Source organism: Arvicanthis niloticus, chromosome 3, assembly GCF_011762505.2.
Source record: "Arvicanthis niloticus isolate mArvNil1 chromosome 3, mArvNil1.pat.X, whole genome shotgun sequence".
Taxonomy (NCBI): domain Eukaryota; kingdom Metazoa; phylum Chordata; class Mammalia; order Rodentia; family Muridae; genus Arvicanthis; species Arvicanthis niloticus.
Genome location: NC_047660.1, coordinates 10,912,088 through 10,927,557, shown reverse-complemented (window position 1 = coordinate 10,927,557; position 15,470 = coordinate 10,912,088). Strand labels below are relative to the sequence as shown.

Genomic DNA, 15,470 nt, shown 5'->3' with positions numbered 1-15,470 from the left:
TAGAACAATTTCTTCTGCACACTTTATTGACACTCAAGAATTTTGATTCCATTTTCAGGATACCCTTTCTTCCCATGCTCCATTTTAACAGCAGACACATTATCATGTGGACATAAGATTTGTACTGTAACTCCACTATTCGAAGAACAGGGTTTCTGGTTTGGTTTTGAATGAAGCCAGTTCTGAAACTTTGAAAGCTTAATGATGACTTAGAAGAAATAAAACTTTTCAAGTACTTGAATTAGGTTTGAATCCTTGGAGGATGTTTTCATCCTTTTTTTTGTCTATTACACTTAGAAAAATTTACAAATCTTACAATAGTTGCTAGTTGGCCAAAAAAAAAAAAAAATCTATTAGTCACCAGAAACCTGCCGCGTAAAATAATGCATTAAGAGAGCCTGCAATGAATGTTGGTGTGTCCTGCTATCACATTGTATCCTAATGTTAGTGTTCTCATTTATACTGTAACATTATCACTAACCTTATCCATTATGATCTTAATTCTAGAATTTCCAGAACCCAACCATAAATATCACTTGTAGATCATACCTCTAGAACTACATTTGAATATATATTATATATAATTAATATATATTTTATATTAATATATAGTTATTTTATATAATTAATATATATTATATATAATATATATTCAAAAGAAGTTCTATATATATATTAACGATCTTCACAGAGGCAACCAATGAACCTAGAGTTGGATAGTCAATGCTTATGTGGACAAAGGAATGTAGGGGTGTGTACTAGAAGAGAGAGAGAGACAGAAAGACAGACAGACAGACACAGAGAAAGACAGAGACAGAAAAAGACATTGACAGAGACAGAGACAGACAGAGAACACTAGAGAGAGCCATTGGTAAGAATTCTGAAAAGGACAAAATAGTGACTCGCCTATTCTTTCCAAGGTTTATAAGTAATTTGTTAAGGCCAACTACTATTGTAGATAATTATCTGCTTTAATTCCTTCTTGACTTAAATTATAATCGTGCATAAATATGTTGCAAAAATAATTACTATTTAACTGTGTCAAAGCAAGGAAAATGCTTTAAAAAGTCTATTTTATGATATGTAGTTTTAGTGATGATCAGCAATAAAAATATTTAATTTTAATTTTGTTCAATATCTTAAGATTTGGTTAAACACACTTAGCATAATCTTAACTAGTTGCTTCAGACACTAGTTATATGAGGACAGATTTTGGAAGTAATATTACAATGGAGTAGGTGTAGAATAGAGGAACAAAGAACTTATGTTCAGCTAATAACCAGAACACCAAACTGGACAGATTTGTTTTAATTCCTAATATGTAAGTCCCTTTAGAGAATAAGCAGCAATACGATTTCCTGGTTTTTAGGAAGAGCAATGTTTCATCACAATTCTCTTTAATAGACAAGGCAATATAGAAGGGGAAGCCAGTAAGCAGATCAACAAATAATGCCCAATTAGAGAAAGATTGAAATCCACAAATATTCTGCTGAACAAATGTCCTGGACCAAATTTCCTTAGAACTATTGCTCTATAGAAATAGCGTCAATATGCTAAAAATATCAAACAAGTCTGGCTTTTAGGTGTCAGCCAAACACTGGTGGCTTTTAGTGAACAGATGCAATGTGAAGTATTTAGAAGATATTTGTAAGAAATCAAAGTTATTTATGCAATTGTGTTATAATAGCCAAGTTTTTTAGTGAAGACTCTAAGAAAAATGGAATATTCCAAAAAGAAATCACTGTAGTCCCTTGGCCATATTGATTTCTTTTCCACAAAGATGTGTTTCCTGGGTAGTCACCAAGAAATACTCAAAATAGTATAAAATATTTGCATTTTGCTTTAATTTTCCATTTTTGTATGTTCACTTTTCACTATGCCTCCTACGCAGAAACTAAGACTTTTCTAATACAGTAAGTATTGAGATGAATAAAAGAAAATGGAATAGCAATGCAATAAATAACACAGAAACTCTTTTATAATTCTGAAAACATTTAAATATCAATTACTCACAAAACATTAAGGTTCAGGAACACATTGCATTAAATATTTGTTTGTATTTATAATTGAACAAAGTAACAGATTCTGTGAGTCATGAGACCATGCATTTCTGATATTCATTAAATAAAATCCATAAAGGCTCTTTTATTAGAAAGATATATTGATATATGTATACTAGAAAATTTCCATTCTCTACATTTTTCTGAATTTTTGAACTTATAATGTAAACATAAATTGGAACATCTATAAGTTTCTGTCTTGAAATTAGCACTACTATTTTCAAAATAAGAAAAGAATTGATGACTCTAAATTGTAAGAATTTATTAAGCCCTCAGCTACCTTTATCATGTACAGAACAGAGAGGAAGCAAATATTTAAAGCACTTGGATCATTTTTTCACTGAAATCAAATATTGTCTTTACTTTCTGGTCTTAAAGTCAAATTTTATAGTTATTTTTAGGATACCTAAAACACATGTTAAGAATTGCAAAATTGTTTATTATTTCATCGTGAATATATTTATTAAACCTAATACTCAGACAATCATCTTAAATATGTATATGACTATGCTACCTAAATATTAATACGATGCTTGGAATTTTTATTTTAGCAGTTTCTAATGTCCCTAAATTTCCATGAACCTTGTACTTTTACTATTTGAACAATCCAAGCAACCCCACCCTGTCTTTTTATATGTTCTTAACTTCTGTAAAATTATGTTTCCACTAACAGTGTCAGGTAGTGGAAAAAGCAACTTTTATCTCTGGTGTTTACTTCATTTTCAAGGCTTTCTTTTCGAGTTTTATTTTTTTAAAAATCATACTAACCTATTTTATTTTGTGTTTATTTATTTTGCTTTCTATGTGTCAATTGTTTGCCTGAATGTACGTTTGTGTACCATGTGAAAGCCTATTACCCACAGAGATCAGAAGAAAGTATAGTATCTCCTAGAATTAGAGTTACGGAAGGTTCTTAGCTGTCATGTAGATTCTGGGTTGGAACTTAGCCTCTTTAGCCTTTGGAACAATTGATGCTATTAACTGCTGAGACAACCCTCTGCCTCGAACATGCTTTTATTTGAACTCTTAGTACTTGGACTCATGCTTCTGTCTACCATGTATTCAAACAATTCCTTATTTCCTAGTAGTGTCTTAAATATTTATTTAAATTGCACAGTGTTGAATAAGTAATATATCTCACTGTTATTTTTGTATCTATGTTTATTATCACAACACTTCAAATGACTATCAATTATGGTCTAAAATTGGTGTATTTGCATATTAACGTAAAAATCTTTTGGTTTCAGTTCTTGTTATTGAGATAGATAAAAATTATTATCTTTGTGATGAGGACAGATATAGAATTAACAAAAGTTCTCATATATATGTATATATATATGTGTGTGTGTGTGTGTTAACATTCTATTGTTAGCTCTGTATTCGTAAGTTGCTTTAACAGAATAATTCAAGTGAGTTCAACTTTTACACCATCTGTTACCTGTCATCTATCTGCTTTCTGTCTACTAATATATCTATCATTTATGTACCTATTTTGTATCTATTTGATATCAGTTGGTTATCACTGAGCTCTCAAATTTCTATAGTCTCTTATCTTTACACCCATCTGCCCATTGTATTATCTTTCAAAAGATGTTCATGTATTATACTTTTCAGAATAGCATTTGCATCAATTTTTTTGGAAACCTTCTTGTTTTGTAGCATTATCTGGCTTGAAACCCTCTTTCTAGACAAGACTGTCTGCAAACTTGCCAACCTCCCCCTTCCTCTATCTTCTGAGAACTAATATTAAAGGCATGCATCTCCACATTAGGCTTCACATTACATTTTAAAATTATGATGTTGCTTTCTTTGAGATTTTGTGTCTTTATAAATATCACTTATGATTTGTTACCTAAATCAAAAAAATTATTTTCCTGAATGCCTTCAATGATTAATTTAGGACATACATGAACAAAAATGAGCTAAATTATGACACAATAAGAACAAAACTTATTATTATATTCTATATTTTAATTATGGAGATTATCTATGTTTTGCATAAGAAGAGGATGTACTTTGTGATAATATAATTTTCCTAAAGTCTTCTTTTATAGTTATACACATAAATAATTCAATGATTCTCTCTGTCTCTCTCTCTGTATCTCTCTCTCTCTCTCTCTCTCTCTCTCTCTCTCTCTGAGAAAGTGTATTATGTATCCTATGCTTACCTGAAAATCCATGTTCACTTGAGGATAATTTTGAACTTCTGACCCTCTAGCCTCCACTTTCCCAGTGATAAGGTTACAAAGATGTATCATTATGGATAATCTATGTGGTACTGGGAATCAATCACAGGGCTTATTCATGCTAAGCAAGCAATGTTCAAAAGTAAACTATATTATTTTCCTAAAAGTTTCTTTGTCCTACTAAAGATTTTTTGTTATAATTTAGCTGAAATGGCTAAAATACTTTGTACAGTCTGAAATTTGAAGTAAATTATTAAATCAGATACTTTGAAAAGATGTAAAATACAAAACATACAAAAATCTGTAAAGACTTTATGAATTGTCATACTTCCAAAATCCTAGGAGTAACCTACTCCTTAAATCTAGACATAATTTTGTTTGGAAAATATTTTCCATATCTCCAATTAAATGTCTCATTTAGCTTAATCTTTTAGTGTGAGTGCTGCTATATGTTTTTGGCACATTAATACAATGCTGGCATGACAAGAATATTTTGTGCTATGCTGACTTAAAATGTTATATAACTTACTTAAAGGATATTTTGAAAAAATATAATTAACCTTCAAAACCTGCAGCGTTTGGAACACCATAAACTCAAAATTGTCAAAAATAGAAGTGGATTAATATATATATTCAATGAACAAATCTATTTTTTGCACTCATTTGATGCAAATATATCATCATGAAGGTATTACGAATGTGATGACAATCAGATATAAGCTCATTAATTTTATCTCTGTACTAATAACTGTAAGCCCTCAAAACCTGAAATGTCTGCTTAGAATATGTCCATGTGTTTAGTTAAAAAGTGTAAATCTTTAGAAATATGTCAATAATTGGGCAACATTTCTCATATTTTAAAAGTGTTCTGAATTTTATTTTTCTTTTCATACCTATAGTTTTAGATTTATTTTATTATATCTTTCATTTTTTATTGAAAATAAATTCTGCTCTTGTCCACTATGTCCAAACCACAGTTTCTCCTCCCTTCACTCCTTTCAGCTCTTCCTCATCTCTCCTTCAGAGTCAATTCCACTTCATTTCCTCCTCAGAAAGATGAATGCCTCTAAGAGACAACAAGCAAACAGTGTTGGGGGTCGACTTTTAGCAGAAAGCAGCTATCAGCTTTGCAGCCATCTTGAGCCATATACCCTGACATGAGACTTGGATTACAATAGCCTACAACAGCTGAGCACACTCTGATAATCTTGGTTTAGATACCTTGGGTGTGTGAGATTAAAGGTGCGTGAGATTAAAGGTGTGTGACTTAAGAGTATGACTTAGAAGTGTAGAGATCAGATTTAGAGACAAGACATCAGGGCATGATTAAAGGTGTAACTTAGAGGCGTGGCTTAGAAGTAAGACATATAAAAGGCAGAGACAGAACAGATCAGAATCAGACTGAGATCAGAGAATCAGACACATCAGACATTAGGTAGAAGATACTTGGCTCCAGACAGAATCAGACACAGCAGACAGAGGAGACAGAGAAGGAGACACTTAGAGGAAGAGAGACTGAAGAATAAACGGGATTGAATCACACTCTGTCTGGTCTCCATTCTTCGAGTCTGCCCTCACCCTCGCTCTTGCTGAACCCCGACCCGCAGACCAGAGCAGCAGCTTGGGCCGGGATACAGTGGCCGCCCAAACGTGGGTCAGCCTGGGCCTCAACATTTTGCCTGGGCTGCGACATTTTTTGGCCACCCCAATGTGGGGCTAGTGTGGACCCCAACAAAACAGGACAAGATACAAGAAAACAATGCAAATGCCTCAAATAAAGTGGAGCAAAGGAATCCATTAAGAAAAATGTGTTACAAGAATAGGCAAAAAAGTCAAGGACACAACCATCCCCATTGTTAGAAATCTCTCTTAAACGCTATGCTAACCATCATAACATATACACAGAGGACATTGTTAAACCCATGCAGGTCCTGTGTTTGCTACTTCATTTTCTGTGAGCCAATATGAGCCCTTCTTATTTTATTTGCTGGGTTGTATTCTCCTGCTTTTCTCCATCCCCTGTGATACCTAAGTGTCCTTACTCCCACTCTTCTGTGGAGTTCCTGTTGCTCCAAGAGGAGGGACTCAATGCAGTCCTGAGATTTAGACTCCCTCCACATGGCTGACTCTGTGACTCTATATCTACCACCATCTACTGCCAGAGGATGCCTCCGTGATGACGACTGGACAATGCAGGAACCGATGGGGATGGGTATAGCTTGATATCATTAGGATTTATTTATTTATTTATTTATTTATTTATTTATTTATTTATTTTAAGCTAATTGTTTTGTTTGTATCATAAGTGCCTGGGCTATCCCACCTCTGGTTCCTGGCCACCCACGTAGTGTAGTAGTGTAGCACATTATATTAGCATTTACCTTATGTGGGCCATCTACATGGGGATCCATCTCATGTGCAGTCAACAAATGCAGACAGTGTTGTGAATGCCAGGAAGTGCATGCTGACAGGATCCTGATATAGCTGTCTCCTGAGATGATCTGCCAGTATCTGGCATATACAGAGGTGGATGCTCGAGCTAACCATTGAACTGATCATGGGGTTCCCAATGGAGGAGGCAGAGAGAGGACTGAAGGAGCTGCAGGGACTTGCTGCCCCATGGGAAGAGTGACAATACCAACCAACCAGAGCTCCCAGGGTTTAAACCACCAGCCTGGGAACACGCATGGAGGTACCTGTGGCTCCAGCAGTGGCGGGTGACCTTGTCAGGCATTGGTGGGAGAAGAGATTCTTGGTACCGTGAAGGCTGCATGCCCCAGTGTGGGGGAATTTGAGTGGAGGAAGGGAGGAGTGGGTGGATGGGTGGGAGCACACCCTTACAGAAGTAGCAGAAGGGGAGACTGTCTAGGGATTTCCGGGGGGGATGGGGAAAAGGGATAATATCTGAAATGTAAATAAGTAGAATATCCAATAAAATGTGGAAAAAATAATATTTTGTTTGATGTATCACCATGTCACCATAATAATTGTATCATAAATCCCCATCTGAATAAAAAAGTCTTCCAACCTCACCAGTTATTCTTGAATTTAAATAATTGTTCAAGAAAATTTACCGACCATCAAACATGATGCTGAAAGGTATACTTCTGCCAAACAGAAGAATGAGCTAACCTTTCTTGGCAAACCTTGAAAGGGGAAAAAAGTTTCTTTTTTTTTTTGCATTTTATTGTAGAAAGATTTCTGTCTTTTGTCATTTTTATGCTCTGTCATTTCTTCCAAAAAATAAAATAAAGCCAAAAAGAAATTCCCTTTGTATTTGACAGCTTTCTCAAAGTCAGTAGAATGATACTTTTCACAATAGAACTTCACATATTCTTTATTTCCAGGAGAGAAAAATAAAATAAGACTTCAAAACTCAGTATGTGTACCCAACGACCAGTCCTCAGAGCTAGCAGTGCTCGCTGTTCCAAACTTCATTGTGACAATGATACCAGTAAGAGAAAAGTGCTATGGAGAATCAAATAAGACTTTGAATCAGTGAAATGCTATAAGGAGAGGAAACTACAGATAATTGATTTGGGCAGCAGGACTGAGATGTAGCCTGAAAACTATCACAAGCCCTCTAGGAAGTACAGAGTGGATAGGGAACAGTTTCTGAATGAGGAAAAGAGGCTATGCTTAAAAGTTACTGCGGAAGTAAGGGAAGAAAGACACACATGAATGATGTTCACTGTAACTAAATACAAAATTAATGGCACAGAAATACATAAATATACTTACTATTTATAATTATATAATTATTATATTTATAATATAAATATAATCACTATTTGAGCAAAAAATATAGGTATCATGGATGTTAATTTTGAAAGGTATTTCATGAAATTATAATCATAGTTTCCCACCAACATTAATAATGCAATTGAAATTTATTTTGTCAAATATTTCACTAACGACAATTTGACCTCAAGTGTTATTTTGACACATCCTATGATCTTCAGTAGCTTTAGGAAGTATTCATAAGTTATTAGGATAGAATACATTTTATTGTTATTTATTTGAATTAGCTAGAAGGAAAATATCTTGCAGAAGCAAATGTGTATAAGCAGGTAGAACCCAAAAAGCTCTAATACATGATATTATTAACAAAGTATTTAAACAGCAAATTATTAAATAGTGACATTAAAATCACATCCTGAAAAAAATACACACACACACACACACACACACACACACACACACACACACACACACTCCTATATTATCCAGTAGTAGACTCAGGTAGGGCAAATCTGAAAGGCTTGGTGGCTTGATTAAGGACTTCATCAGCATCCAGACTCTCTCTATGCATGTCAAGTGTGTGTCATAACCAGTAGGTGTCTGAGAATACAGCATTTGAAACATAGATATCTGGCAAATGTGAAGGATCCAGATCTATTTTTATGATATAAAATTGTATATTGGGTTGTGTCTATTACATATTTACCAGCAGTACTTCTTTCAGACTTTCTTGTTAAAAACAATGAACCTTTAGAACTTGGTACCCATTTTATTTGTTGGTAGCTAGGGGATAAGTATATAGAGAGGTGCTGTCAATCTATCAGGGCAAGCTGTCTATTAAGATGAGAAGTTTTGTTCTTACCATTTGTCTAGTGTTAATAACAGGATGCTTTTAAAGTGCTACTTGAAATGTCTTCTTAGTAACCTTATGGATACTTTCAGAAAAATGTGTGAAGTAGTTTGTTCAGGAACTGCTCTGAGAAAAAAAGGTCACCAAAACACTTCTAATTAATTCCCTGAAGTTAAGTCCTAGCTAATGGCAATGCAGCCATTGGAATCACTCATGTTTTTATGAGATGTTCTATCTCATTCATGGGAAAAGTGTCTCCAGCAGCTCAAACTTCAATGCTGAAAAAATAAAAAATATATTGAGACTTGAAATGAGCCATCATAAAATATAATTCAATCTACAACCTGCTTTTTTTCTCTCAATATTTTATCACTTACATCAGCAGTTTTCAACCTGTGGATTGTCACCTTTGTCAAAACTCTTAATCTTCAGTAGTGTTTACATTATCATTCATGACAGTAGCAAAATACAGTTAGTTATAAAGTAGCAACAATAATAATTTTATGGTTGAGGTCACCACAGCATGAGTAACTGTATCAGAGCACACAGCATTTGAACAGTTGAGAACCACCTTCTTAGATAATATCAGTACTGTTAAGTTTCTATTTCAACTTTAAATATTTCCTCCCCATAACCTTTATTGTCGAGGGGATACTCTAAGTTGTGCTTTCTTTACTTAATATTTTTATTATTAAAATAATCTTATCTTTTATAGAAATGATACGTTTAATTTAATCTTTCAAAAGGAGATGTCTTCTTGACTCTCTCTTCAAGCAGGGTTGCTAACTCCCCAGCAGAGAAGCTGGGGTAAATATCTAACTTGAAATATTGAAAGTAGACACTTGATTATTTTCATATTGCAGACAACTTAGTGTGTTGTCAGCAATGGTGATGTTGGTATAACATGTCTCCTGACATCCTAATAAAACAAACTCATTTCTTTCAGAATATGTTCAGTTTTTCACAACTACAGCCTCACCTTGACGATTTATGCAGAGCCATCTTCTCTTGTACTTTTTGATGATGCAGTGAAAGATGATCATGACAAACTAAGACCTCTGAATTATCCACAAACAAATGTTTTTCTAATATATTTTTAGTAGTCTCTCTTTCATCATTTAAAACTTGTGAAAGATAAGAAGGTGTCCAAGATAACTCAACACTAATAAGGCTCCTTTCTTGCTTGCTGGGACCCAAATTGATCTCAGAGACGACCCTGTTAATAAACCACAGAACCTATAACTCCAGAGACTGCAGAAAAGCTGGCCTGGAATCTGAAGGTTTTCAAGTATGTGGAATGGTCTCCCCTTACAGAGAAAGGCCTAGAGGATGTGGTTGATGAAGTGGTATTAGCTGCTCTGGAACTTCCAGAACTGAAGAAGAACTGCAGGTGCTTGCTGCTATAAACACCTATCCAGAGCCCTTTCTGCACAGCAAGTATTTTCATTGTACTAAAAGACATGCATACATTGAAGTAAAGATTAAAAATTAAAATTCTTCTGCAATGCTGATAAATACCCAGTACCTAACCTTGTGCATTCAATTGAGATAAGGTCTGTTGTTACTGCCTCTCCTTGCTTTTACATTACCAGATAATTTTGACTAATTATGTACTGTCTGAAATGTGAAGAGTGCTAGGTTTTATTTGGTGTTTAAGAACAACAACTTACTTTCCTTATTAAATTATCTCTATACCCTTGGCAATGAATAGGTTAATGGACGTATGACATGAGGTGTTTTTAATGTCATAATCTACTATACACATATGCATGTGCTTTATCTAGTTTGGGTTACTTTTCAAAATATTGTGCATTTTGTCTAAGAACCCACATGGCAGTACACAGTGGTCAAAATGTAGAGTATGAAGATAATATGGACTAATTAGGTGCTTTTGGAAAAGGCTTCTACCTGCTCTGCCTCTGGACTCACGAATCAGAGTTGCAGACTAATCAATAGCCAATGCTTTAAGATCATGTGAATTCAAAGATGCATTAGAATGACTCCTGAGTTAACTACCTTATCCCATTAGTTGGTGCACAATGACTCTCCTGCTGTCATCCCTCAGGTAACATTATATTTCTGGAGTTAAAAGCAAGATCATTATGTTACTTGTGGACCAGAGACCCTCAGAGCAGTAGAATACTTTTTTATGGAGGCCTGGTGAGTTTTAACATTTGTAAATGCCTATGAAACACAATAACTGACCACCTGGGACATGTCTTTGCTCTCTCTCTCTCTCTCTCTCTCTCTCTGTCTCTCTCTCATCACTCTCTGTCGCTCTCTCTCTTTCTCTCTCTCTCTCGCTGAAGTTAAACTAAAGCAGCTGACTTTTACTATCAATTTGCCAGAACTTAGTGTCTCCATATACAGAGTTGTATATATCTAGTGCCATGCAAAGACACATATCCGAGGTGATGTGGCATGCAGTACTTCCCATTGTTATCAACCATTGTATATAAAAAGCAAGACAGACAGATGACACAGTACACAAAGGAAGAAAGGGGGAAGTGATGACTTAAAAGCCAAGGCAATGGTGAAATGGCTGAGACCACTAGTGCCTGGGTCAGGAGGGACTTTCACCACTTAGAATATCCTTGTTCACCTCCCCACCTTCAGCCCCATCTCCTTCCAATTCCTCCAACCCACTATGATAGATCTCCACATAAGACTTCCTTGAAATCTGTCATTCTCTTCCCCAAATTTGGCCATCATTTTCTGTCTGACAAGGTAATGAGCCTGAACTCAAAGGACTAACAGGTGTTCCTGTTTTCCGGAGAACCTTCTGGTCCTCAGGATCAATTCCTTAGCTTTCTGTTTCTGCCTATGCTACTTCCTACACTCAGTCCTTCACACTGTTCTCTTCCACCCTGACCATTCTTGTCAACTTCTCAAAGCCATGGCATGAAATCCCTCTCGGAAACCCCTGTCTTTGAAAACACAGTAGTACTGTTTCTTTCCTGTATCAACACCATGGCATGGACAGATGAACATACACATCATGATGTGTCTGCTTCCCCCACCTCCAAAGAAAGGATGCCTACAAGAAGGGTTGCTTGTTTTTGTTGTGTTATTTTGTTTTTCCAACATGATATGAACTAGGTTCATCAGGGAAGAGGAATCGTAATTAAGAGAAAGTGAGTCCATCAAATTGGACTATACTGTGTTGCATTTTATTGATTAATAATTAATGTAGGAGGCCACAGACCACTGTGTGTGGTGTCATCCCTGGAGAGGTGATCCTGAGTTATAGAAGAAACCAGGCTAAAAAACCAGTAGCAAGAACCCCCACCCCCACCCTCACCCCCTCAGCTTTTCTTAGCTTTTGCTTTAGCTTTTGCCACCAAGTTCCTGCCTCCAGGTTCTTACTCTCTTGAGTTTCTGACTTGATTCCCCTTCATGAGAGATTGTTACAGGATTTTCTAAGCTAAAACAATTCTTTCTTCCCTAAAAAATTACACACACACACACACACACACACGCACAAACACACACACACACACACACACACACATTTATATATTTATACATATTTTAAAATCATGTTGATACTTGATTTAAAATGATTTAAATAAATAGTACATGGTGTGATTTTCAATAATATTTGAAAAAAATTTTATTCTCCAGTCACTGTTCTTGATGAAGATGCTTCCAGTCTTGTAAACATCAGTGTGCACAATCTCATGACTTTGCAGTCTCATATCCTGGGGCAGGAAAGTTGGTTCATAGCATGTGAAAGATAGAGGAGTCTGAGTTTTAATGACTGATAAACATTAACATCCAACAGAAGAGAAAAACACTTTTTGTTTTTTGCTTCTTAAGAATGTGGCAGAAATGTATGCTGAGGTAACGCAGTCAATCTTTTTTTCTTTCTTTGTTGTTATAAATTTGGTCTCAGAATACTTCTGGAAGGGTGACACTTTGAAGAAGCCACTGCTGGAACCAGCTTCCAGTGCAGTCTCTAATGCTGGGCACATGGCTGTCCTCTTCTGTGGCTTTATCCATGCACTGATTACTGTTCACATGCTGCAGGGTTAATTTAACTGGGTCATATTCCCAGAGCTGGTTGCCTTTTACGTGGTGGCATTTGAACATGGTAACTGGGATGTTATGTTTGGAAATGTCCAAACAAAAGTAGTTTTATTCTTATTTCTTTATTGGCAGTGTAAGAGAAAATCTGATAAACTCTTATACCATCACAATTAAAAATTCCAATCTTTTTATTCTCTTTTCTAGTCATGTTATCTAGACATTGATTTGTTTACACATTTTGTATCTCTCCCAATGAGAAATAGTAAAGAGGAATATGAGAATCATGATAAATATTTTCAAGGTACCAAGACAAAGGTTTGCATTGTATTTCAGACCAAGTCTTGATGATATATCTCCATAATTTACCTTTGTAAAACCTGAAGAAATTATATAAAAGAAATTCTTGAATTCATCCATCCATACTTCTGTAAGCCATCTATATTCTTACTGATAATCTGCCCTGTCCCTCCCGGAAATGTGTAACGTGTAGCTTTCCGAAACACATGACCAACATGGGAGCATGTCACTATTTCCAAAATTCCTCCACACTGCCAAATCCTAAAGGAAATTTCTAAGCTTTCTCCTCACCAAATATCCATTCAACCATTATATGTTCCAATTTCTTGAAAGTAATCTCTGTCTATTAAAAAAAGGCCTCTGACCATTGTAGGAGTTTTGACAGGAAGAGTCTGGTTATCATTCCTTCTGTTCATTTCTCCTTGGAGAACAGGATACCAATGCAAATTGAGCTTCCACTTGAATCCACCATAGGTCATGTTACAGCCCACCATGTACTTGAAAGTATCATCACTGATCACATCAATAATAGGACACACCACTGTTCACTCATGTTTGGTTCGGGGTAATAAAGGCTCAGCCACACTTCTGTACACTCACCTTAAGCATCTTAGAAAGTGATCACTTGGCCTTTGAACCCAGCATCTCCTTTTAATATAGCTAAGATCAACCCAGAATGCCATTCCATTCAAATCACATGAACTGGCATTTTACGTTTTTACACATAACTTTTTAGAGGTCTTTTCAAAAATTATCTTTCACTGGCATCATCTACAAGAACAATTTCTTCTGTCATGTTTGTTGGCAAGCAATTAATGATACTATGGACTGTTCTCAGAAGTTTGCTTCATGCTTGATTGTGGAAGACAATCACCACGCTTGTTGTAGGAAGGTTATCTGGATACACCTTTGTTTTATACCCCTCTAACCTCACGTCTGTTAAGGACCTGTTGAATACAATCATCTCACTTGCCATTAAGTTGTACTGAATGATTTTAAACATCTCTTTCATCTTTTCTTGATCCTCTTTAGGAATGAAGACTGATTTCTGAATTTCTCCAGGACCTTCATGAGGCTTCTGCACTAGCTCTAGAACATTTCTAACAGGAAGTCCTCTCTCCCTTTTCTCTTCTTATTTGTTGCATTTACTGAAGTAAAGCAAAATGAACATCCCAGAGTACCGAAAGCAAGGAGGTGGCTAGAACTACCTTGTAATATGCAAATTCTACATGACATTTTTAAGTCAAATGTAATATATATATATATATATATATATATATATATATATATATATATAAATATAAAAATTATTCCAATCTGATTTCATCAGAAATCACAGTCATATCCCCAAAGTGGCTTTACAAATGAATTCATATCACAAATCCACATAATCCACATGTCTCAAGTCTTCTCAACCCATACAGCAATGAGGGTGGTGGTGTGTTCCCACAGACCACAGCCCAGGTACTCCTCTTAGGCCACCATCCATAATTCACAGAATGTGACATTTAATCTTATTTATTCACTTGTTGAGAAAAATATCAGAAATCAACAGAATGTGACACTTAATGTTATTTTGTCACTTCTTGTTGAGACAAATCCACTCCTAACAGCTTCCCATTTGTGGATTCAAAGAAGCAGCTGAGCACCTCTAGCTGCAGGTGAGGTGGTACATTGTGGTTAGATGGACACTGGGCAGCAATTGCCTATCTCTCCTGCAGACGTGTACCATTCTTGAGAGGACACACGTTACAGGTTAGGATAGCTTAGTTCTACCAAGGTGGAATATGCTAGTCCTTAATAATTCCTGTTTTTCAAGGTTTGTCAGAATATCCTGTACTAGAAGACTGAAGACTGATGCTCAACTTCCTGACTTACTGGGGTTGTATAGGTAGGCAGCTCTCTCTACAATTTTTCTGAGTTCTGAAAGCTGTGTTAGGCTTCCTATATTCTCAGATAATGTTAGTCGTTCTCGGATTTCTGACAGGGTTGAAAAACTACTTATAATCTCATAGCCAACCCAGGCAATTTAGATGAGAGAATATATTTGAGAAGATAGTTTTCAGATAGTATACAAGCTAAACCAGGACATAACTTATGGATTTATTAAGTCTTTGAAGTTAGGATAGATGACAGAGTGTTTTTTAATTGACAAAAATGATAGACTGGGTGTTAAGTCTATCTTGTACTTTATAAATTACAAAATGGTAATAGTTGTGCTCAATTCATATCTGAGATAAAAGTTATAAATTTCTGTCTTTTAATTTGACAGAAATGGAAAAGTGTTGTGGATAGCCCTGGTGATGT

The 15,470-nt window shown here is 35.5% G+C and overlaps 1 pseudogene; it reads right to left on the bottom strand.

Moving 5' to 3' along the window:
• Positions 1–12,728: 12,728 nt before the first annotated feature.
• LOC117705139 (polypeptide N-acetylgalactosaminyltransferase 1 pseudogene) lies at positions 12,729–13,851 on the bottom strand (annotated as a pseudogene).
• Between the last annotated feature and the right edge of the window lie 1,619 nt (positions 13,852–15,470).